Here is a 26,510-nt window from a genome sequence, read left to right as displayed (position 1 = left end):
GTATTGAACGACGACCAGCTGCAAGCCCGAAATTAAGCTAGTTTTTTGTTCCTTAACTGATGTGTTGCCAGTTGAAGATTACAAAAAAATGGCTCAAATGGCTCTGAGCACTATGCGACTTAACATCTTAGGTCATCAGTCCCCTAGAACTTAGAACTACTTAAACCTAACTAACCTAAGGACATGACACACATCCATGCCCGAGGCAGGATTCGAACCTGCGACCATAGCAGTCGCGCGGTTCCGGACTGAAGCGCCTAGAACCGCTCGGCCACCGCGGCCGGCCTGAAGTTTATAACTACAGATAATTTTTAGGTAATATTTTTGATGCATTCCTTCGAATGCCATATCAAGGTGTGTTATGCTACATTTTCAGGACACTTTATTTTTTGGTGCCGATACCCGAGACAGAGCGAACCGAGAAGAAAAGAACAGATCTACGCAGATTAGTTGAATAACAAGAACAGACATGCATTTCTCCTACAATACAGACACCGTACAACTACAAAACCGCAATACGATCGAAGTACCACAGAGTGTCTATTGCACTAATGAGTTAATTTGATGTTCAGGATATGAGATACTGCGTATCGGTTGTGTTTCCAGCGCAGTTTATATCAAACCGTTGTTTCGCTCGTAATTATAATATGCCCTATTCTGTAACGCTACTGCGAATGCGTATGGAACTAGATCACGCCACCGCACGGCTGTTCGCCGTACTAATCCGAGTAGCGATCCTAAAATAACATCGATTCCGGAATAGCTGATCGCGATCAGTCACTGCCATACATTTCTGAATGTGCTACGGTTTCGATATGGCGGACGACAATTCGGAAGCCCTCATATCGGTACTACAGAGGAAACGCGTCAGAGAAAGAACGAAAATTAAGCGTTTGGTCGTGGAAGTTGACAGGTTGTCCGACACTGCGTAACTCGCGGATTGTGTATTTTGAACCGGTTCACCAAACTAGATGAGGGGATGCATGGCCTGTTAGACGGTGACGAGTACGAGGCACACATTAGAAAAGGCGAAGAGTATATAGACACCGCAAAACGCACTACGTCTCGAATGTCGCACGAAATAGAGAAACAGCTAGCAAAATCTGCACCAGACTCAAACAACCACGAAATCCTCACATCAAAGAATGTTCCTACAACTTCAATAAGACTTCCGCCAATCAAGCTTGAATCCTTTTCAAGTGATGCGCTGATATGGACTCACTTCTGGTAGCGGACTGATCCAGTTGGTCGACAGGGAACCGTCAGTAGTTACCATTAATAAAGATATTTTTCAGGAGAGCCGAAACATTTAGTTGAAGGTACAATGCGATGGCAGCTGAGACGTTCGCAAAAATGAAGAGGAACCTTCAATCTCATTGTGGCAACAAGGATCGAATAATTGAAACTCATCATCATTACAGAGAAGCTATAAAATCCATTCAGTTGGTCCCCCAGAAAAACTCAATTCACCATTCGTTGGATGCCAGAGCTGTATTCAGGCTCTTTGGGAAGACGTGGACAGTTATGATCGAGTCCTCGCGCTGAAAATTATCTGTGCTTTTTTTGGATGTCGTTGTCGCTGGCTATTTCTCGCCACGCTTACCAGACTATCCGAAGAGGATATTTTGCAGCTAATAGAGTTTCTGACCGAGGAAGTTGACCGGCCTTTACCTCGCCGAAGTTACATCTGCATCTACAACTACATGTTTACTCTGCAATTCACTTTTAAGTGCTTGATAGAGGGTTCATCGAACCACAATCATACTATCTCTCTACCATTCCACTCCCGAACAGCGCGCGGGAAAAACGAACACCTAAAACTTTCGGTTCGAGCTCTGATTGCTCTTATTTTATTTTGATGATCATTCCTGCCTATGTAGGTTGGGCCCAACGAAATATTTTCGCATTCGGAAGAGAAAGTTGGTGACTGAAATTTCGTAAATAGATCTCGCCCCGACGAAAAAGTCTTTGCTTTATTGACTTCGATCCCAACTCGCGTATCATATCTGCCACACTCTCTCCCCTATTACGTGATAATACAAAACGAGCTGCCCTTTTTGGCACCCTTTCGATGTCCTCCGTCAATCCCACCTGGTAAGGATCCCACAGCGCGCAGCAATATTCTAACAGAGGACGAACGAGTGTAGTGTAAGCTGTCTCTTTAGTGGACTTGTTGCATCTTCTAAGTGTCCTGCCAATGAAACGCAACCTTTGGCTCGCCTTCCCCACAATATTATCTATGTGGTCTTTCCAACTGAAGTTGTTCGTAACTTTAACACCCAGGTACTTAGTTGAATTGACAGCCTTGAGAATTATACTATTTATCGAGTAATCGAATTCAAACGGATTTCTTTTGGAACTCATGTGGATCACCTAACACGTTTCGTTATTTAGCGTCAACTGCCACCTGCCGCGCCATACAGCAATCTTTTCTAAATCGCTTTGCAACTAATACTGGTCTTCGGGTGACCTTCCTGGACGGTAAATTACAGCATCATCTCAGAACAACCTAAGAGTACTGCTCAGATTGTCACCCAGGTCATTTATATAGACCAGGAACAGCAGAGGTCTCAGGACGCTTCCCTGGGGAACACCTGATATCACTTCAGTTTTACTCGATGATTTGCCGTCTATTACAACGAACTGCGACCATCCTGACAGGGAATCACGAATCTAGTCGCACAACTGAGACCATACCCCATAGGCCCGCAGCTTGATTAGAAGTCGCTTGTGAGGAACGGTGTCAAAAGCTTTCCGGAAATCTGGAAATACGGAATCAACTTGAGATCCCCTGTCGATAGCGGCCATTACTTCGTGCGAGTAAAGAGCTAGCTGCGTTGCACAAGAACGATGTTTTCTGAAACCATGCTGATTACGTATCAATAGATCGTTCCATTCGAGGTGATTCATAATGTTTTAATACCGTATATGCTCCAAAACCCTACGCGGTGATGTTACCACCAACTCTAGCACAACCACTGCTGCTGCACTCCTGGTGCATGCGGAATCTGAAAGACCAACCCCGAAACGGGTAGAGTACGAGACCTATTCTGCGGGAACTGGGCATATGACTGCAGGGGGAAAATTTGGGTCAGTGAGCGAGTACACAGACTGAAACGACCAAACAGTTGTTTTCTTTGTATCCAATGTGAGCATATAGTCTCAGGTTGCAGGAAGAAGGTAAAGGCCATAACGTAACACTACCAGATTCAAAAACCGACTCAACTGGAGCTATTCTCGTATCTCTCGTAGAAGGGGAGTTCTACTGCAAAATAGCGAAGGGAAGTTGACCAATACGTATCTCTGAATCTTTAGTGTCAGTTCGTTCCCTATTTGGCTGGATACATAGTGGCAACAAGTGAGCACCCTGTCTGCATGCAACTGTGGTGAACTCTATTCATGCTCACTCGGTTCCTCTGTCCTCTGATACCAACTTTAGACAATTTTTGGACTTGTAGATCATAGTAATTGCTACCAATCAAGATCGTTCCGTTAACAACGAGCACGTGTGTTCAGAGCAGCATTTTTCACAAAGGATGAACGAACAATTAATTGTCTCTCGCTCGAATCATCACAGATGTTCCTCAACGTATGTCAAAACTATAGTTAAAACTCATGTGGATATAGCACCAGTTAATATTTCGTTGTATTCAGTGTGAGCACATAGTCTCAGGTTGCAAGAAGAAGGTAAATGCCATAACGTAACACTACCAGAATGTAGTTGAATGTGAAGTAATAAAACCCGGAACTTCGGATCGTGGTTTCGTCTCGAATTCCAATATAAGATAACAAGCATGATGTTTTGCTGATGAAAACTTATACTAGAACTAGAATCCTGTGACCAGGCCTTTCTGCCTGGATGTTATCTCGCAACCTTGAGTAAATCTGAAGGTGAAATATATTAAATTTTTCGTAGTGGTCGCATAGATCGTGGAATCTGTTAGAATTCTAACCGGCAGCACGTCTCGGAGATGACCTGAAACAAAATTAATAATTATTTTCTAGTATGGAACCTAACAAATGCCAATGTTCCTTTAAGGCTATGTCTACTCACGACACTAAAGGTTTAGCCTTACAAATCATTACATACCGTACACAAATTCTAAGTCATGAACAACTATATTTTAGTTTCGTTTACAACTTACATAGACTGTTACAGCAAGATGAACCTCAGACAATCGTTCTTTCCCATTCGAGCCCAAGAACAGAAAAAGAAAAAAAATTCAGAATCTCGAATGTCCATGGAATATATTGCAACACAATGCATTCGTTTATAGTCTGACATACTCGTCAGTTATTCGTACAATAATTATCACTACATGGAATTTACAAATTTCAAATTCATGACCACCCTAGGAGATACAGTACAGAAAGCAATTCTGCTTCTCTGAACGAGGTACCAGAGGCAGGACAGAATCTATTACCAGAGATTCTAGAAATTTTACTGCAATTCCGACTACATTCAATTGCAGTTGTCCATGGCATCAAGCAGGGATTCCGTCAACTGGTGTTGAATGAAGAAGACAATGAGCGGAGTCCTCTGGTTCAGGACTAACTGGAACGAAACGGGAGATCTTCAAACGACGGACGATACAATACAACACCAGGCTCCCATCCAGCGTAGCCTGCAGCCCATTTTTGCTCTCAACAACTTTAAGAGAACACGTCAGCAAGTGTATTGCATCCTTATTGCATCATTTCCCATTGTGGTACCCCTTATAAACAAGAAAACATTCGCGGAAGAGTTTGCGATCGCTGCAGAAAGCGATAATATGGTGATCGCCATACTCGTATACTGTTAACTTGCAGCGAAATGGGCTACCATCTCTGAAAAACCTATATCTATTTGGAAAGCGGAAGGGTAAGAACAAACTATAGAGACAAGTTTTAGGTGTAGAGTGGAACACCGAGGATGACTACTTTTTATCGACTCCAGTGAAATCACCAGAAAGTCATCAAAAGAGCTAGCCACAAAATGACACCTCTTTCAATAAACTGCTAGGTTCTACGATCAATTTGGACCTACTCTGCGGGAAATTGTTATTGTTCGGGCGTAACGACAAGCGCCGACACGAAGCTAGAGAACGTAACCACAGAGACGGCTGTGAGACGACATCAGCCAATAGTACGCTGACTAGGACCGCACAAAGAAGACGAAGTAAATATTCATGAATTCCAATCAAGAACAACTGCCAAGATGAGAAACATAGAAGTAGATAGAGTAACGAAGCAGCTTAAATCAATCAATAAAGGTAAGGCATCCGGTTCAGATTGTATACCAGTCAGGTTCCTCTCAGAGTATGCTGATAAAATAGCTCCATATTTAGCAATTATATACAACCACTCGCTCACAGAAAGATCAGTACCTAAAAACTGGAAAATTGCTCAAGTCACACCAATACCCAAACAGGGAAGTATGAGTAATCCCCTGAATTACAGGCCTATATCACTAAAGTCGGTTTGCAGTAGGGTTTTGGAACATATACTGTATTCAAACATTATGAAGTACCTCGAAGAAAATGATTTATTGACAGGTAGTCAGCACGGTTTCAGAAAATATCGTTCTTGTGAAACACATCTAGCCTTTTATACTCATGAAGTAATAAGTGCTATCGACATGGGATGTTAAATTGATTCCATATTTTTTAGATTTCCAGAAGGCTTTCGACACATTTCCTCGCAAGCGTCTTCTAACCAAACTGCGTGCCTATGGAATATCGCCTCAGTTATGCGACTGGATTCGTGATTTCCTGTCAGAAGGGCCACAGTTCGTAGTAACAGACGGAAAGTCATCGAGTGAAACAGAAGTAATATCCAGCGTTCCCCATGGAAGTGTTATAGGCCCTATATTGTTCCTCATCTATATCAACAACATACGAGACAATCTGAGTAGCAGTCTTAGACTGTTTGCAGATGTTGCTGTCATTTACCGTCTTGTAAAGTCATCAGATGATCGAAACGACTTGCAAAATGATTTAGGTAAGATATCTATATGGTGCGAAAAGTGGCAGTTGACCCTGAATAAGGAAAAGTGTGAAGTTATTCACATGAGTACTAAAAGAAATAAGCTAAATTTCGATTACGCGATAAGTCACACAAATCAAGGCTGTAAATTCAACTAAATTCTTAGGGATTACAGTTACAAATAACCTAAATTGGAACGATCACATAGATAATATTGTGGGTAGAGCAAACCAAAGACTGCAATTCATTGGCAGAACACTTAGAAGGTGCAACAGGCCTACTGAAGAGACTGCTTACACAACGCTTGTCCGCCCTATTCTGGAGTATTGCTGTGCGGTTTGGGATCCGCATCAGGTGGGACTGACGGTGACATTGAAAAAATACAAAGAAAGGCAGCCCCTTTTGTACTATCGGGAAATAGGGGAGATAGTGTCACAGACATGGTACGTGAATTGGAGTGGCAATCATTAAAACAAAGGCGTTTTTCGTTGAGACGGGATCTTCTCATGAAATTTGAATCACCAGTTTTCTCCTCCGATTGCGAAAACATTCTGTTGGCACCCACCTACAAAGGGAGAAATGATCATCACGATAAAATAAGAGAAATCAGAGCCCGCACAGAAAAATTTAAGTTCTTGTTTTTCCCGCGTGCCGTTCGAGAGTGGAACGGTAGAGATACAGCTTGAAGGTGGTTCATTGAACGCTTTGCCAGGTACTTTATTGTGAATAGCAGGGTAATCACGTAGATGAAGATGTAGACAACGACAGAGGCGACCTCTATACGAAAAGAATATAACCGTCGCTCCTGCCATCCTCGAGCGGTTACTAGTAGACCCGGATCAGACAAGAGCCGTGACTTGTGATCCATACGAACTTGTGTGATTAACTTGCATGAATATTGTATATAGCGAAGGACATTGCCTAATTACATGTGCCGGCCGGAGTGGACGAGCGGTTCTAGGCGCTTCAGTCTGGAACCGCGCGACCGCTACGGTCGCAGGATCGAATCCTGCCTCGGGCATGGATGTATATGATGTCCTTAGGTTAGTTAGGTTTAATTTGTTCTTAGTCCTAGGGGACTGATGACCTCCGCTGTTAAGTGCCATAGTGCTCAGAGCCAATTACATGTCGCCAACTGCTTGCGACAACTCATTGTAAATACAAAGTTAAGTATTGTCGAGTCAATTACTGTAATAAACTCCATTGATATGATTTGCTTTAATCTGTCTAGTTATCCAAGAAAACAATTTCCTAAGCAGCGTATAAGGGATGAGTGGGCAGGATACCACAGTTATTCCAGGTCATATGGTGCAAGGGAATTGGCTGGCATGAACTCATGCCTGGGACCTAAGTTTACCATAACTATCCCCAAATGGCAAGCCGCAGCTCTTGGAAGAGACACTCAGGTGCACGTGTTCCGCAAGGCATTCCGTAAATCCTTAGAGAAAAACGTCCTGATTCATTTAATCTGTAGCAAGAATAGATCTGCTTCTACTAAGAAGGTGACGTTACCACCATTGTAGCTTTTAGCGGCAGTAGTAGGAACCCGACTACTCGTTACTTCTGCGATGCAACAGAATTCAAAATTGCTCAAACGACGTTGCGGGCAGAAGCTACAGTCACGCTGAGTTGATTCGCTGTGATACGAACAGATGTAACACAAAAACTTACACTCATTGGTGACACTACTCAGGACAGAACAGTCCGGCTGACCATCTTTCACCTCGAGGTCAAATACGAGTACATATCCCCTGGAAACTCCTATACGATTCAGACAGACAACGGGAAAACATACTGTGGTGTCACCGCCAGACACCACACTTGCTAGGTGGTAGATTAAATCGGCCGCGGTCCATTTAGTACATGTCGGACCCGCGTGTCGCCACTGTGATCGCAGACCTAGCGCCACCACAAGGCAGGTCTCGATATACGATAGAGCACTCGCTCCAGTTGTACGGACGACCTAGCTAGCGACTAGATGTACGAAGCCTTTCTCTCTCATTAGCCGAGAGACAGAATAGCCTTCAGCTAAGTTAATGGTTACGAACTAGCAAGGCGCCATTAGCCATACAGTGATTGTAATTAAGTCTCCTGTGTATAGTCAAGAGCGATGTACCACAATGATTGATTAAAGATAAGTATTAATCCAGCTACGTACTTTTCTTCATAGCATTAATTACGTAGCCTGTTCCAGTACTTCACGCCCGTCTGCGTTAGTCTCGCGTGCATTTTCAGCCATCTCGATCTATAAGGTGTTGGCCCAGCTGCCGACACATCACATGGCGACGAGTCTACAATGGATCTTGTGTTTTACTTTGCCCTAATTTATTTGTGTCATGGCTTCGCCAGATGTACTGTCCGAATTTTATCGCTTGCAGAATCAGCAGACGCAGTCGTTATTGGATGCCCTTGGACAGCTCGTCCAGGGTCAACGTGCCATTCAAACCGATGCGGCTACCGCCGCTTCACCGGTACCGCAGCCACAACCTGCCGTTGCACCACCATTTCGAAGTTTTGATGAAACCCACAAGACTTGGCGGGAATGGTCCCACCAGTTTGCCTTCCACCTCGCCGCCTACAGAATTCAAGGTAATGAGCGGCAGCCGTTTTTGCTTTCTTGTGTCGGTGTGTCCACCTACCGTGTGATAGTGAAATTGTTTCCCCGACGCGACGTAGCAACTCTGTCCTACGAGGAAATTTTGTCTGCTTTAGATGCCTATTTCAAAGAAACAGTTAATGTGGTTGCAAAACGGTATACGTTTTTTCGTACAAAACGTACGGCCGGTCAAACTAATAGGGAGTGGGTAGCAACATTGCAAGGACTTACTAGGGACTGTGCCTTTGACTGTGACTGTGGTCTTTCTTATTCAGATACAATGGTGCGTGATGCAATTGCACAGAAAGTTTCTGATGTTCGCATACGGGAGCAAATTTTGAAACTAGTTAATCCCTCCCTTCAACAAGTGATCGACATATTGGATAGACAAGACACACTTGACTGTGCTCAGGAATCTTTTGAAACTTCGCCAGCAGTGTGCAACATTAACCGGCCCGCCGGGCGAGCTGCGCGGGCCGGTCAACTGCCCTCGCGCAAACAAACGCAGCTGCCGCCGCGCTCTAAGCCACGTGTGCCGCGCCAGCCCACAAATGCAGTGAAATCATGCCCGCGGTGTGCTACTAGACATTCGCGTGAACATTGCCCGTCACGCCAAGCTATTTGCTTTTTCTGTAATAGGGAAGGACATGTTCAAAGTGTTTGCCAGAAAAAGCTCAGATCAGACAATCACATTCATTCCAGGCCCTTAGCTTCGCGCCGGAATCGAACCAAGGACACTCAGGCTCGTGGACCTTCGCCCATGGACATTCATGTAGTTAATTCCACTTCGTCCAGTGCTACTTTCTCTAACAGTGACTGTGTTCGTCCCACAAAAACTGTGCGTCGACGTCGCCGGAAATCACGTCAATTAGCAAGTGATTCTCTACCAGTGTCTATTCCAATTGCACAAAACAGTCGCTCTTGTCGTCGGCAGGACAATAAACTTTTTGTGGACTTAGACTTTGAAGGCAAAGTGATACCATTCCAGCTCGATACCGGAGCTGCAGTTTCATTGCTCAATCACGACACGTACAAACAACTGGGCGCCCCTCCGTTGCGTGCCGCAAATGTTCAGTTACATAGTTATTCAGGACAGACAATACCTGTGTTAGGACAGTGCACTCTTTTTGCAACATATAAAGGACAAACAAAACTTGTGTCAGTTTACGTTCTTCGTTCTTCTACTGCAATGAACTTGTTTGGCTTAGATTTATTTCAATTGTTTAACATGTCTATTGTAAATCAGGTCCTATCAGTGAATCAAACTGTGCCTTCAGACAGTGTTTCTCGTCTGTGTGACGAATTTGCAGACATTTTTGCACCGGGCTTAGGTTGCGCTAAAAACTATGAAGCACATTTGGAACTGAAAGTAAAAGCGCAACCGACAATTTTCAGAGCGCGCAATGTTCCCCACGCATTGCGTGATGAGGTCGCAAGAACATTACACGATCTAGAATCACAGGGTGTCATTGAACGTGTGCAAGTTTCTCTCTGGGCCTCACCCTTAGTAATTTTGCCAAAACCTTCCGGAAAATTGAGATTTTGCGTAGACTTCAAGGCCACAGTGAATCCACAACTAGTGACTGCTACTTTTCCTTTGCCCCGCCCGGAAGATCTTTTTGCTAAACTGTGCCCGGGAAAATATTTTTCGAAGTTGGATCTAGCCGATGCGTACTTGCAAATACCTGTGGACGACGAATCCCAGCGTGTATTGGTGGTTAACACGCATCTTGGATTGTACAGGTTCAAAAGACTGCCGTTCGGGTGTGCATCCGCCCCTGCATTGTTTCAGCAATATTTACAAACTATTTGTGCGTCGGTCCCTACTGCAGCAAACTATCTGGACGATATAGTGATCTCTGGACAGACAGAAGAAGAGCATCTTGCGAACCTACGAACGTTATTTCAGGTCTTGCGACAAAATGGTCTTCGCTTGAGGAAGAACAAATGTGTGTTTTTTGCTCGTGACTTACCATACCTGGGCCATGTCATCAATGCCCAAGGCATACATCCGAGTCCAGAGCACCTCCGTGCCATACAAGATTTACCTTCCCCTCGCAATGTGAAACAGCTACAGAGTGTGTTGGGTAAAATTAACTATTATCACAAATATATGCGCAATGCCTCTTCCATTTCAGCTCCGCTTCATCGCTTACGCCGTAAAGGTGTTCCGTTCGTCTGAACGACGGAATGCGAACGCGCCTTTCGCCAGTTGAAATCGGCGTTGCTTTCTAATACTTGCCTCACGCCTTTCGATCCCCAGAAACCCCTTTTGTTGATGGTCGATGCATCGGATTTCGGGATCGGTGCTGTGCTTGCGCACAAAGTTGGCTCCCATGATCGCCCTATTGCCTTTGCGTCCAAATTGCTCTCGTCTGCGCAAATAAATTATTCCCAGATAGAGAAAGAAGCTTTGGCTCTCGTGTTTGGTGTTACTAAGTTCCATGATTTCTTGTATGGTCGTCATTTTACCATCATCACAGACCACAAACCTTTGACATCGCTTTTTCATCCGACCAAGCCTGTACCTCCGCGTACAGCGCAGAAATTCATTCGCTGGTCTATTTTCCTCTCGCAGTACCGCTACGATATCTTGTATCGGTCCACTGCTAAGCACGGCAACGCTGATGCGTTGTCCCGTTTGCCTGTTGCTGAGGATAAAGCATTCGATTCTTCCGAACTTGCTTGCCTGTTCATTGATTCGGAAACCGATGAAGTGGTCGAATCGTTTCCGATCGATTTTCGTCGTGTAGCTACAGCCACAGCTGCTGACCCTGTCCTTGCTACTGTTTTACGTTTTGTTGCTACGCAATGGCCTTTGTCAAAGTCTCGGATCGAGGATCCGTTGGTTCGCCGATTTTTTGCTCACAGGGAGAGACTTTTTGTTCGACGTGGTGTTTTGTTGTTGCGTTCCGATAATGATCAGTCCAGAGTCGTGGTCCCACGTTCGTTACAGTCCTCTGTTTTACGGCTTCTTCACCAAGGACATTGGGGTATAGTGCGAACGAAACAACTTGCTCGTCAGCACTGTACTTGGTTCGGAATCGATGCTGCGATTACGAATATGTGTTCTTCTTGCATGGCGTGTGCCGAACAACAATCCGCACCGCCGCGGAAAGTCTTTGCATGGCCACAAGCCACTTCCCCTTGGCAACGCTTGCACATTGATTTTGCTGGTACCTTCTGGAATGCTCGATGGTTGGTTCTGGTCGACGCCTTCAGTAATTTTCCTTTTGTTGTCCGGATGTCTTCCACGACGTCCTCCGCCACCATCCAAGCGTTGTCTGCTATCTTTTGCATTGAAGGTCTTCCGCAGACTATTGTTTCCGACAATGGCCCACAATTCATGTCCGCAGAATTTCAGTCATTCTGCCAGGCCAATGGTATTCAACATCTGACATCCGCGCCGTTTTCGCCTCAGTCAAACGGTGCCGCTGACCGATTGGTCCGGACTTTCAAGTCACAGATGTTGCAATTGAAAGAGTCGCATTCTCGGGAGGACGCATTGTTGCTCTTTTTGTCCTCGTATCGCTCTCAGCCCCGAGATGGTCGCTCGCCGGCTGAGTTGCTCCACGGTCGTCCTCATCGCACCTTGATGTCTTTGCTGCATCCGCCGCATCAGGTTCCTGTGCAGCGGCAGACTCCTGCTTTTGCTCCAGGCGACGTTGTATTCTATCGCAACTATCGCGGTTCACGGCGTTGGCTCGCAGGGCGCATTCTTCGCAGCCTCGGCCGCGCGATGTATTTGGTTTTGGGGGCCTCTGGTGAGGTGCGTCGGCATCTCAATCAGCTGCGCCTCTGTCGTCGCACGCGTTCTGCCGCTCCCCGTCTGCTTTCAGCGACGGTGCCGTCCGGTCAGCGCCCTGGGGACCCATCTACTGGCTCGCCTCATCCCCAGGTGTTACCGACGATGCCTTCCATTTTGCCCCATGGCGACGCGCCGCCGCAGCAGCCGCCGCCGCCGCCGCCGCCGCCGGTCCTCCGGCCGGCGCCGCACGCATTCGACGCTTCGCTGCTGCCGCCAAGCGCCTCCCAGGGTCACGCGCCGCCGATCGCTTCCCGTGACCAGCTGTCCTCCGCCATGGAACTCCCGCCCGCTCCGGACCACATGACGTCATCGCGCGTCGGCTACCCCGACGCAATGGAGGTCGACCCTTCGGCCCCTCCTGTTTCTTTACGGGCGCATACACCGCATGTTGACGTGCGCCCTGGACTAGGTTTTCAGGCGTTTCCTAGCTCCCCTCGGACCGAATGTCCGGGTGCGGGTGGCACAGCCTCGCCTGTTGTTAGGCTCCCCACCTCATCGCGTACGTCAACATGGGGTCCTCCCCACGGCGGGCGGAAGCCTTATCTCACGACCGTTCGCCGATTTGCGGGGGAGGAATGTGGTGTCACCGCCAGACACCACACTTGCGAGGTGGTAGATTAAATCGGCCGCGGTCCATTTAGTACATGTCGGACCCGCGTGTCGCCACTGTGATCGCAGACCTAGCGCCACCACAAGGCAGGTCTCGATATACGATAGAGCACTCGCCCCAGTTGTACGGACGACCTAGCTAGCGACTAGATGTACGAAGCCTTGCTCTCTCATTAGCCGAGAGACAGAATAGCCTTCAGCTAAGTTAATGGCTACGAACTAGCAAGGCGCCATTAGCCTTACAGTGATTGTAATTAAGTCTCCTGTGTATACTCAAGAGCGATGTACCACAATGATTGATTAAAGATAAGTATTAATCCAGCTACGTACTTTTCTTCATAGCATTAATTACGTAGCCTGTTCCAGTACTTCACGCCCGTCTGCGTTAGTCTCGCGTGCATTTTCAGCCATCTCGATCTACAAGGTGTTGGCCCAGCTGCCGACACATCACATACCACGCCACAGACACGGAATAACCACAGAGAAATGCCCACCATGGTATTACATGGAAATGTATTACCTCACGAACGGGATGGTGGGGACGATGAAGCAAAAGAACGGTGGGCACTCGAAAGATTTAGCTGCGGAAGGTATTGGGACTTGTAAGGCTCAGTGAGGGACAACTGAAGAGCACATTCATTAGTATTGAAGCTGTTCTGAATTCAAGGTCCGTCTTACAAGGAGATGATGTCGATACACTTCCTGTTTTCGGAGAGAAACTGGGAACACGAACCCAGAAAAAGAATTGCCAAGGCAGAAATTCTCAGACGGCTTTGGAAACATTACTCGGAAGAATACCAGTCCGAGTTCAGGAACTTCGATGAAGTTAAATGTCCACCGGGATGGTTCATCGAATTCCGCACAGAGGTTGTCGTCGTGGTACAAGAGTATCTCCGCAAAATTCGTATGTGGAGGAAGGTGAGAATAGAGAGAGAGAGAGCATGACCAGGTAGAGACGGGAAGAGAAAAACGACAGAATGTCATACGATCAGTCGCCCTGCGAAGTTGGTCGTTGCCTTAGACGTCTACCAATTTGGGGAACATGATGCAGAATGAGATACCTGTTACGAGAGAGAGACTATCTGATTATTCTCAGAAGAAGTATCACTGACTTGTTCACATAAGTAGTCTGCAAGAATAACAGTTTAGATGCCTAGCTTCTCAATTACAGTATCGAAACTGAGATGGACTATGTGTTTCTCCCTGTTTTAGACAAATATTATAATTCCGCACTGATGATATCTTTGAATCTAACATCCGTCTTTCCGCCATAAACATGCAGATTCCTTACATTTTGTTTGTATACCAAGCCTTTCGAATTTTCCTGATAAAATATTTATTTGAACGTTATGGTTTGAATCATGAATACTCAAAATCGCATCAATTAATATTTCTTTTGGATGAAAAGCTCTGAGATATGAGCAGACCACAGGTTAAATTATCTAGTGTTGGTTTCGTACTGAAATCAACTTTCAGACTATGACACAGAATTCCTGCCTGCTGGAGCACACAGCGGAGACCAAAATGGGGCTGCAAGTGAGCCGCTATCTGCAGAATTATTCGATGGGCTTGTGCATCCCATCCACGTTTGCAACATTCCAAGTATTATTTGTGGGTGTTGCAACTTTCGTTTGTGTTTGTGTGCAAGTACACATGCAGAAGGGTATTGTGATTTTAAGAAACACTGGATGCAAAGTTTTGTGAAATTAATGTGGTATAACAAGTACCACACGAGAATACATTCTCAGTGTTAATGTGTATTGATGAGTTCAGATCAAAGGTATGCACCTGTCTTAGCATACAATAGTAGTCTGTGGCAAAGACGTGATTCTGTGTGAGTGCTGAATAAATACGCCGAAAATTGTCTTAATTCATTTAAATGAATTTTTAAAGAATCTGTACGGTGCGAACGACCCGTCGCCTTCTTGTTGCAGCAATTAACAACGGGCGCCGCTTCCGTGTCTTCCAGTGGTAATTACGCTTGGAGGGCAGCCAAATTCTGTCCACCAGTTAAACGCCTTTTAACTTACATCCCCCGCAGGCTACTATTTTATCCCTTTTTCGCCGTTTTATTCGTGGGTCTGCCTTAAAACTCAGCGTGGAGCAATTATTCCTTGCTCATGCTGAACACCTAATGCATTTAATGAATTTAAAAATGTTAAAAATGGAGACTGTATACTGTCGTGTATTTTCAAGATGGGATAAAAAAGTCGTTATGTCCTGCGTGGCTTGTGTTATATCGTCAATTGATCAGGTAGGAAGCGGGTGATGTTAGTGGTAAGGTGCTGGGCACATTAAACCCAAAAATGTAATTTAACACTCTTTATTAAAACATCAGTTAAAGTACGCTTAGCCCAAAGCAATACAGGTTTAATGAAGACAGAAAATTTAAGATAATTTCTATATCGAATGAAGGCTTTCACGACCAGATGACATTGCTGCTGCTTAACCTTTCTTCTGTTCCTAACGTTTAGTCCAGAACTACGCTGGACGTCTTCAGAGGCGTTGCTTCTCCCGATGAGTCTTACCGACTGACAAGACGGACAGCAACATCTATATACTGCAGGAAAGGGGCGAGGCCGGAGTTACTCTTGATAAGCAGTGATTATCCTTGTGAAAGATAAAACTTAACAATCGATTGTCGTCCTGTTAAAGATCAGAAACCATTCAGCGCATCTACAGAGCTACTGAGCTACTTTCCATATGTTGTTAAGTTTCGTGGTCTCTATTATCCCCATGTTGATATATTTAAATGCTTCTCTACATAGCCGTTGATAATACTTCGTCGTCGTAGATAACATTTTTGTTTCAGAAGACTTCACTTCGTGTCTTAAGAGCAGACTCTCTGTAAGTAGGCTGTTTAGGTTTTTATGTTGGTAATGCCACGTAGCGCTCTGTATGAAAATCACTGACTGTGGCTGGTTGGCACTGTTGGAATATTCGCTATTGTAGTGTTGGGCAGTTGGATGTGAACAGGGCGTAGCCAGCAGTGGTGGATGTGGGGTGAGAGATGGCAGAGTTTTGAGAGCGGACGATCTGGACGCATGTCTGTCAGAAAAAGGAAATTTGTAAGACTGGATGTCATAAGCTGGCAGTATTGGCGCTCGCTGTATTGCAGTAGTTCGAGTGAAGAAGATTTTTGTGAGGTAAGTGATTCATGAAAGGTATAGGTTATTATTAGTCAGGGCCATTCTTTTATAGAGATTATTGAAAGTCAGAATGCGTTGCGCTAAAAATATTGTGTGTCAGTTTAGTGTTGATCACAATAAGTGAAGAGAGAAATGTCTGAGTACGTTCAGTTTTGCTCAGCTGTTTGAGAAATCAAATAATGTAGCGGTTTACCAGCACAGTCATTCTTAATTTTTTTTAAGCGTATGTTTCATATGGCCATCTGGTACAACTGATTTGTCTACTCTCCCTAGTCAGCAGAGACTTTTGTGTTTGTTTGTATTCACGCTTCTCTTGGTTATTCCAATATAAACTTTACCACATGTACACCGAATTTTATATACACCACTTAACAGACAGAGGAGGGCGTTTATCCTTTACAGATCGGAGTGCTTTACCTATTTCCTTTGTTGGTGTGAAGACAGGTCTAATGTCGTGTCTCTGTAATAGTAGAGAAGCTACTGAAATATATAAACATAGAGATAATTTTAATAGGAAAGAAGAGAGCACGAAACTTAACGACATATGGACAGTATACTTATCACGTGTAGCTCCGAGCACGCCTGTCTTTTCTGCAGTATATATGTCTCTCCCAGACAAGCGACCCGTCAATCGGTAAGACTCGACGGAAGAGCAAGGCCTTTCAAGATGTCCAGCACAGTTCTGGAGGAAATGTTACGAACAGAAGAGAATCGTGGACCACGATCTTATACTCTGAAAGGTTTACCAGCAGCAATTGTTATATAGCCCGTACCAACGTTGAAATCTTGGAAGCAATTATTACGTAACTCGGTAGACAAAGACAGTGTTAAGGTACAGATTCAACAAACAATTTTCCTCGACCACTCATATAACTTTGTCTCTGAATCGATTGACCTTTAACAAGTTTTAAATACAATATCATGACAATTCATCATTTTCAGATACAAACTGGAAAAAAAGTCGGCATATCGCAGCTACACACTGCTGCCACGGTCCCACGGCTCAAATCAAAGATATGACGGTGGTAAAATAGAAAAATAGTAATTTCAGTGAAAAGGTAGTCGAGTTCTGGGCAAAGAAGTATCGATTAACTGCTATAACGGCCAGCGACCCGTTTCAGAACCGGAAGAAAGAACTTCCAGGACAAATAACAACCGTTAAGACAAATCTTGAATCTGCTTTCACAATGTAAACTTTAACAGGACTGAGCTTTAAACGTGACGCGGGTCACTTCAAGCAGTCAATGCAACAAACAGACAGCAGAGCATAGTAGTGTCTTATGTGAGGTGGTAAACAATATATCAGTAAGCTGCATCAATTTACACTATTTAAGAGGAACAGTACAGAATTATGATTTTTGGAGGCACCATCTAAACGAGTAACATAACACTGGTTACATCAAGTGGAGAGATATCAGAGGCAATTTTCTATCACGTAACGGTTACTCACAGTAACGGCCGACTGTCAGTTTTAGGTTTGAGAAAAGTTAGTGACAGAAAAATAAGTGACCCAATACAATGTGTAACAACAGAGCCGATTACAGTCATAAAGTAGTAGATTACTGCTAATGACGCGGTCTGCAAAGTTTCAATAGATAACACAATCAACACAGTATTAGGAAATTTGAGGCATTGTTTATAGTCCACAATGTTTCAAATGAAAGGGCCACAATAGAGATGGTAGAGCTCTTGCCCGCGAAAGGCAAAGGTCCCGAGTTCGAGTCTCGGTCCGGCACACAATTCTAATCTGCCAGGAAGTTTCATATCAGCGCACACTCCGCTACAGAGTGAAAATCTCATTCTGAAGTTTCAGGGCCACAATAGTATGTGAACAAGTCAGGCGGAGGAAAACGTGACGAAACGTAAGCACGTAACGGCGTCCACAGCAAACATATTTGATTATGGTAATAGTACTAAGGTGCCCACAAATGAAAATTCAGCTCCTGAGGGTCACACAGTTTTGTCACGTAAACCAGCTAGTATGTTACGTTAAAACATGTCTATGGACTACCCTGAACATACAAGATTATATGGTATAAAGACACTCGCCTTTTGAGAGACCGGCATTGGCAACAGATAAATAACCACAGATGTACATTCAACTAAGACCGCTCGTTTAAGATCTCCACAGCATACGTTCAAGTCGGTGGTGACTATGAATTGTGCCTATCAAGGTTTTGATGGTCCAGAAACTTAAAGCAGCGGCCGCCTGCAACTTATGACACGAATTATACACTCCAAAGAAACAACACAAAAGAATGGAAATTCACTGTACGAAACAGCATAATCGCACACACACATATGTACAGATCGCTACAGTTACGGGCACATTAAAACCGGAAAACAATTTAATAATTCTTGAAACGCCACTAAGTATTACGCGATTCCTATATTCAATGTGCAGCGGAGTGTGCGCTGACATGAAACTTCCTGCTGATTAAAACTGCGTGCTGGACCGAGACACGAACTCGGGACGTTTGCCTTTCGCGGGCAAGAGCTCTACCATCTCTATTGTCGCCCTTTCATTTGAAACGTTGTGGACTGTAAACAATACCTCAAATTTCTTAATACTGTGTTGACCCAAAGAAGGGAAAACAGGAAGGTGGAAGGAGTATATAGAGGGTCTATACAAGGGCGATGTACTTGAGGACAATACTATGGAAATGGAAGAGGATGTAGATGAAGATGAAATGGGAGATATGATACTGCGTGAAGAGTATGACAGAGCACTGAAAGACCTGAGTCGAAACAAGGCCCCGGGAGTAGACAACATTCCATTAGAACTACTGACGGCCTTGGGAGAGCCAGTCCTGACAAAACTCTACCATCTGATGAGCAAGATGTATGAGACAGGCGAAATTCTCTCAGACTTCAAGAAGAATATAATAATTCCAATCCCAAAGAAAGCAGGTGTTGACAGATGTGAAAATTACCGATCAATCAGTGTACTAAGGCGCAGCTGCAAAATACTAACGCGAATTCTATACAGACGAATAGAAAAACTAGTAGAAGCTGACCTCGGGGAAGATCAGTTTGGATTCCGTAGAAATACTGGAACACGTGAGGCAATACTGACCCTACGACTTATCTTAGAAGCTAGATTAAGGAAAGGCAAACCTACGTTTCTAGCATTTGTAGAATTAGAGAAAGCGTTTGACAATGTGACTGGAATACTCTCTTTCAAATTATGAAGGTGGCAGAAGTAAAATACAGGGAGTGAAAGGCTATTTACAATTCGTACAGAAACCAGATGGCAGTTATAAGAGTCGAGGGGCATCAACGGGAAGCAGTGGTTGGGAATGGAGTGAGACAGGGTTGTAGCCTTTCCCCGATGTTATTCAATCTTTATATTGAGCCAACAGTGAAGCAAACAAAAGAAAAATTCGGATTAGGTATTAAAATCCATGGAGAAGAAATAAAAACTTTGAGGTTTGCTGATGACATTGTAATTCTGTCAGAGACAGCAAAAGACTTGGAACAGCAGTTGAACGGAATGGATAGTGTCTTGAAAGGAGGATATAAGATGAACATCGACAAAATCAAAACGAAGTTATGGAATGTAGTCGAATTAAGTTGGGTGATGCTGAGGGAATTAGATTAGGAAATGAGACACTTAAAGTAGTAAAGGAGTTTTGCTATTTGGGGAGCAAAATAACTGATGATGGTCGAAGTAGAGAGGATATAAAATGTAGACTGGCAATGTGCAAGGAAAACGTTTCTGAAGAAGAGAAATTTGATAACATCGAATATAGATTTAAGTGTCAGGAAATCATTTCTGAAAGTATTTGTATGGAGCGTAGCCATGTATGGAAGTGAAACATGGATGGTAATTAGTTTTGACAAGAAGAGAATAGAAGCTTTCGAAATGTGGTGCTACAGAAGAATGCTGAAGATTAGATGGGTAGATCACATAACTAATGAGGAGGTATTGAATAGAATTGGGGAGAAGAGGAGTTTGTGGCCCAAATTATCAAGCAGAAGGGACCGGTTAGTAGGACATGTTCTGAGGCATCAAGGGATCACAAATTTAGCATTGGAGGGCAGCGTGGAGGGTAAAAATCGTAGAGGGAGACCAAGAGGTGAATACACTAAGCAGAATCAGAAGAATGTAGGCTGCAGTAGGTACTGGGAGATGAAGAAGCTTGCACAGGATAGAGTAGCATGGAGAGCTGCATCAAACCAGTCTCAAGACTGAAGACCACAACAACAACACATATTCAGTGTGCACAGTAATGGCACCTCCCGAACAGAATGGTCAACTATTACAAACCGACTAAATCCACAGGTCTGTTCCAGAAAGAGCAGTAAGTGGAGCGAATCCACTGTGAGTCCGCTCAACGGACTTTAACTAAAACTTGAGAGGCACGTCAGACCCCCAGCTGCCGCCATAGGCATTGCTCAGCCGATTGGGTAAACATCCATAGCCACGGTCTCGGACTCTCCATCAGACGCCACCTCAGGCGTTTCCACTCACACCGTACCGAACTCTAGCGGTGGGCTACCTGCCACTGGTATTCCAGCTTGTCGCTACATCGATACCAACCTCCAAAGATACAGAAATACCTGGCACACGACACATCGCTCTACGCTCTTCTGAATAAAGATTACGACTGTGAGCTAATTTCTGACATAATGAAAGGCTGTGTGTACAGCCGCGGGTACAGGGTGATCAGAATTGTTCTGAAAAGCTTGTACAGGTTTTTCAGAGTAGCCTGTGCTGAGAAATAATTGTTTAAAAAAAGTTCGATATGTTGCGCATTTTGCGAGATAATTAGCATTAAAGTTGGCCGGTCAGGCAGTTGCCCGTGCGAAATCAAGCGGCCCGCCACAGGCGGTGTCACCAAAAGTGTTCTTCGGTTTTTGGTTTACTGAAACCAAACAAAAGAGAGATACAAAATCTGGACATAGGATGGTAGTAAGGATCGAACACGAGCTGAAGGCAGAGCAGCCTCATGCGCTGCCACGTACACTTTCAGAACAACTGGGGCTAATTGTATCTGGCGCGCCGCCCACCTCTGTGCTAACAGCAGACTTAGTTCATAGCTCTTACTTACTTACTTTTAGGTTACTTACGTAACTAATGTTTTTATGTCTCCCGTACTCTTCATCCACTAAGGCGAAGGGTACCCTTGTACCACTAACAGTCATTTCCTTCACTGCTACATTTGCAAACTGCGCGAAGGAAAAACGATTGTCTTGATCCTTCCGCACGAGAACTAATTTCTCTTATCTTAGTGGTTCTTACGCGAAATATACGTTGCCGGCAGTAGCTTCAAATGCCGGTTCTCTAAATTTTCTCAGTAATGCTTCGCTAAAAGAACGTCATTTTCCCTACAGGGTCTTCCACTTGAGTTCACGAAGCATCTCCGTAATACTGGCGCGTTGATGTAACCTACCTGCAACGAACCTAGCGATTGGTCTCTGAATCCCTCTGATGCCTATCTTCACAAAAGAAGACGAAGTAAATATTGCAGAATTCGAATCGAGGACAGCTGCCAGCATGAGTAACGTACAAGTAAATATCCTAGGAGCAAGTGAAGCAACTTAAATCACTTAATAAAATCAAGTCTTTGGTCCAGATTGTAATCCAACTAGGTTCCTCTCGGAGTATGCTGATGCATTAGCTCCATACTTAACAATCACATACAAAAGTTTGTTCGACCATGATCCGTACCCAAAGACTGCAAAGTTGTACAGGTCACACCAAAATTCAAGAAAGGTAGTAGGAGTAATCCACTAAATTACAGGCCCATATCGTTAACGTCGATATGCAGCAGGATTTTGGAACGTATATTATGTTCGAACATTATGAATTACCTCGAAGAAAACTGTCTATTGACACACAGTCAACATGGATTTAGAAAACATCGTTCGCGTCAAACACAACTAGCTTTTTATTCACATGAAGTGTTGAGTGCTATTGACAAGGGATTTCAGATCGATTCCGTATTTCTGCATTTCCGGAAGGCTTTTGACACTGTACCACACAAGTTGCTTGTAGTGAAATTGCTTGCTTATGGACTATCGTCTCAGTTGTGTGACTAGATTCTGGATATCCTCTCAGAGAGGTCACATTTCGTATTAATTGACGGAAAGTCATCGAGTAAAACAGAGGTGATTTATGGCGTTCCTCAAGGTAGCATTATAGGCCCTTTGCTGTTCCTTATCTATGTAAACGATTTGGGAGACAATCTGAGCAACCGTCTTAGGTTGTTTGCAGATGACGCTGTCATTTATCGACTAATAAAGTCATCAGAAGATTAAAACATATTGCAAAAGGATTTAGAAAAGATATCTGAATGGTACGAAAATTGGCAGTTGACCCTAAATAACGGAAAGTGTGAGGTCATCCACATAAGCGCTAAAAGGAATGCGTTAAACTTCGGTCACAGGATCATTCAGTCTAATCTAAAAGCCGTAAATTCAACTAAATAGCTAGGTATTACAATTACGAACAACTTAAATTGGAAGGAACACATAGAAAATGTTGTGGAGAAAGCCAACCAAAGTCTGCGTTTTAACGGCTGGACACTTAGAAAATGTAACAGGCCTACTAAGGAGATTGCCTCACTACACTTGTCCGTCCTCTTTTAGAATACTGCTGCATAGTGTGAGGTCCTTACCAGATAGGACTGACGGAGTACATCGAAAATGTTCAAAGAAGGGCACCACGTTTTGTATTATCGCTAAATATGGGCGAGAGTGTCACAGAAATGATACAGGATTTGGGCTGGACATCATTAAAAGAAATGCGTTTTTCGTTGCGACGTAATCTTCTCACGAAAATTCAATAACCAACTTTCTCCTTCGAATGCGAAAGTATTTTGTTTACACCGTCCAACATAGGGAGAAACGATCACCACGATAAAATAAAGGAAATCAGAGCTCGTACGGAAAGATATAGGTGTTCGTTCATTCTACGCCCTATGCGAGATTGGAATAATAGAGAATTGTGAAGGTGGTTCGATGAACTCTCTACCAGGCACTTAAATGTGATTTGCAGAGTATCCATGTAGATGTAGATGTAGACCTCGTGGCTATCCAAAACACTCTTTTATGGGCTTGTTTTTCCTACACATTCGTTTAAGTTACACTTTTATACTCTTAGAGCAAGCTACCATCCATTACATTAACTACTAATTTTGGTTAGGTCATCTTGCTTCGCAGAGTGCTGCTTGCCTTATCCGTCAGATCGTTGATATAAATAGAGAATAAGAACCTTCTTGTCACACTTCCCTGGGGAACATCTGACGATACTCTTGTCAGTGTACGGCACTCGTCTTGAGGGCAATGAACCGGGATTTACGGTATAATAAGTCTTCAAGACACATAAATATATGGCGAAATCTATACCGTATGCGCATACGTTCGTTAATTGTCAGCACTGGAGCACCGTGTGAAGTGATTTCCTCAAATAAAGAATATAGAATTTGCCCTTGCCGTTCATACATGGTTCGCAAGATGTCCTGCAAGAAAATACAGGGTGTTTCAAAAATGACCGGTATATTTGAAACGGCAATAAAAACTAAACGAGCAGCGATAGAAATACACCGTTTGTTGCAATATGCTTGGGACAACAGTACATTTTCAGGCAGACAAACTTTCGAAATTACAGTAGTTACAATTTTCAACAACAGATGGCGCTGCGGTCTGGGAAACTCTATAGTACGATATTTTCCACATATCCACCATGCGTAGCAATAATATGGCGTAGTCTCTGAATGAAATTACCCGAAATCTTTGACAACGTGTCTGGCGGAATGGCTTCACATGCAGATGAGATGTACTGCTTCAGCTGTTCAATTGTTTCTGGATTCTGGCGGTACACCTGGTCTTTCAAGTGTCCCCACAGAAAGAAGTCACAGGGGTTCATGTCTGGCGAATAGGGAGGCCAATCCACGCCGCCTCCTGTATGTTTCGGATAGCCCAAAGCAATCACACGATCATCGAAATATTCATTCAGGAAATTAAAGACGTCGGCCGTGCGATGTGGCCGGGCACCATCTTGCATAAACCACGAGGTGTTCGCAGTGTCGTCTAAGGCAGTTGTACCGCCACAAATTCACGAAGAATGTCCAGATAGCGTGATGCAGTAATCGTTTCGGATCTGAAAAATGGGCCAATGATTCCTTTGGAAGAAATGGCGGCCCAGACCAGTACTTTTTGAGGATGCAGGGACGATGGGACTGCAACATGGGGCTTTTCGGTCCCCCTTACGCGCCAGTTCTGTTTATTGACGAAGCCGTCCAGGTAAAAATAAGCTTCGTCAGTAAACCAAATGCTGCCCACATGCATATCGCCGTCATCAATCCTGTGCACTATATCGTTACCGAATGTCTCTCGTGCAGCAATGGTAGCGGAGCTGAGGGGTTGCCGCGTTTGAATTTTGTATGGATAGAGGTGTAAACTCTGGCGCATGAGACGATACGTGGACGTTGGCGTCATTTGGACCGCAGCTGCAACACGGCGAACGGAAACCCGAGGCCGCTGTTGGATCACCTGCTGCACTAGCTGCGCGTTGCCCTTTGTGGTTGCCGTACGCGGTCGCCCTGCCTTTCCAGCACGTTCATCCGTCACGTTCCCAGTCCGTTGAAATTTTTCAAACAGATCCTTTATTGTAACGCTTTTCGGTCCTTTGGTTACATTAAACCTCCGTTGAAAACTTCGTCATGTTGCAACAACACTGTGTTCTAGGCGGTGGAATTCCAACACCAGAAAAATCCTCTGTTCTAAGGAATAAACCATGTTGTCTACAGCACACTTGCACGTTGTGAACATCACACGCTTACAGCAGAAAGACGACGTACAGAATGGCGCACCGACAGACTGCGTTGTCTTCTATATCGTTCACATCACTTGCAGCGCCATCTGTTGTTGAAAATTGTAACTACTGTAATTTCGGAAGTTTGTCCGCCTGAAAATGTACTGTTGTCCCAAGCATATTGCAACAAACGGTGTATTTCTATCGCTGCTCGTTTAGTTTTTATTGCCGTTTCAAATATACCGGTCATTTTTGAAACACCCTGTACAAGCCGAGTTTCGCACGAGCGTGGTTTCCTGTACTGGGTGACATATAAGGAATGCCCCCTAATGTCTTGTCGGACCGACGTGATATGGACTTAACAAGTAGTTGAAAATCCCCTGCAGAAATACTGTACCACACAGCTTCTATAGCCGTCCACAATTGCGAAAGTGTTTCCCGTGAATGATTTTGTGCACGAACTGATTTCTCGATAATGTCCCATAAATGTTATTGGGATCCAAATCGGGCGACCAGGGTGGCCAAATCATTCGCTTTTATTGTGCAGAATGCTCTTCAAACCAAGGCGCATTGTCATCCATACATATTTCATCTTTGGTTGAGACATGAAGTTCTTGTCTCCAAGTAGCCGAGCACAGCCATTGGCAGTCAATGACTGGTTCAGTTGGACCAGAGGACCCTGTCCATTCCATGCAAACACTGCCCACAATATTATGGAGCCAGCACCAGCTTGCACAATACCTTGTTGACAACTTGGGTCCATAGCTTCGTGTGGCCTGCACCTCACAGGAACTCTACTGACAGCTGTTATCAGCCGAAATCGGTAATCGCCTGGCCAGACCACGGTTTTCCAATTGTTTAGGGTCCAACCGATATGGTCACGAGCCCAGGAGAGGCGACGACGTCCTGTTAGCAAAGGCACTCGCTTCGATTGTCAGCTGCCGTAGAGATTAATTCCAAATTCGCCGCACTCTCCTAACAGAGTATGTCCCACATTGATATCTGCACTTATTTCACGCAGTGTTGCTTGTCCGTTAGTACTGACAACAACACAAACACCGCTGCTCTCGGTAGTTAAGGCCGTAGGACATTGCGTGATCCATGGTAAGAAGTAATTCCAGAAATTTGGTATTCTTGACTCAGTGGATCTCATATTAGTGAATTCCCTAACTATTTCCGAATCGGAGTGTCGTATGAGTCTAGCTCCAATTGCCATTCCGCGTTCAAAGTGTGGCCACAATTACGCCGAAAACCTTTTCACGTTAATCTTTTGTGTAGAAACGACGGCTCCGCAATGCACTGCCCTTCTGAACCTTGTGTGTGCGATACTACGCCATCTGTAAGTAGGCATATCACCCATCTTTATGTAGGGATATCGCTATCCCGTTACTTTTGGCATCTCAGTGTAAATCGGTACTGATCTGTGGACAGCAGCTCATCCATCTCAAGGACACTTGTTATGTTCTCTATGCATACATGTACAGGATAAGGGAAACATGTACGGAAGGAATCTCCATTTACAGAATTAAAACATGACGTCTAAGATGACTGGCAACACGGAGACACAAATAAATGTTTCATTAACACTCACAGTCTTTGTGGTCAAAAAAATGGTTCAAATGG

The sequence above is a fragment of the Schistocerca piceifrons genome, chromosome 6 (assembly GCF_021461385.2).
Source record: "Schistocerca piceifrons isolate TAMUIC-IGC-003096 chromosome 6, iqSchPice1.1, whole genome shotgun sequence".
NCBI classification, from domain to species: Eukaryota; Metazoa; Arthropoda; class Insecta; order Orthoptera; family Acrididae; genus Schistocerca; species Schistocerca piceifrons.
Note: the sequence above shows the minus strand (reverse complement) of the source record.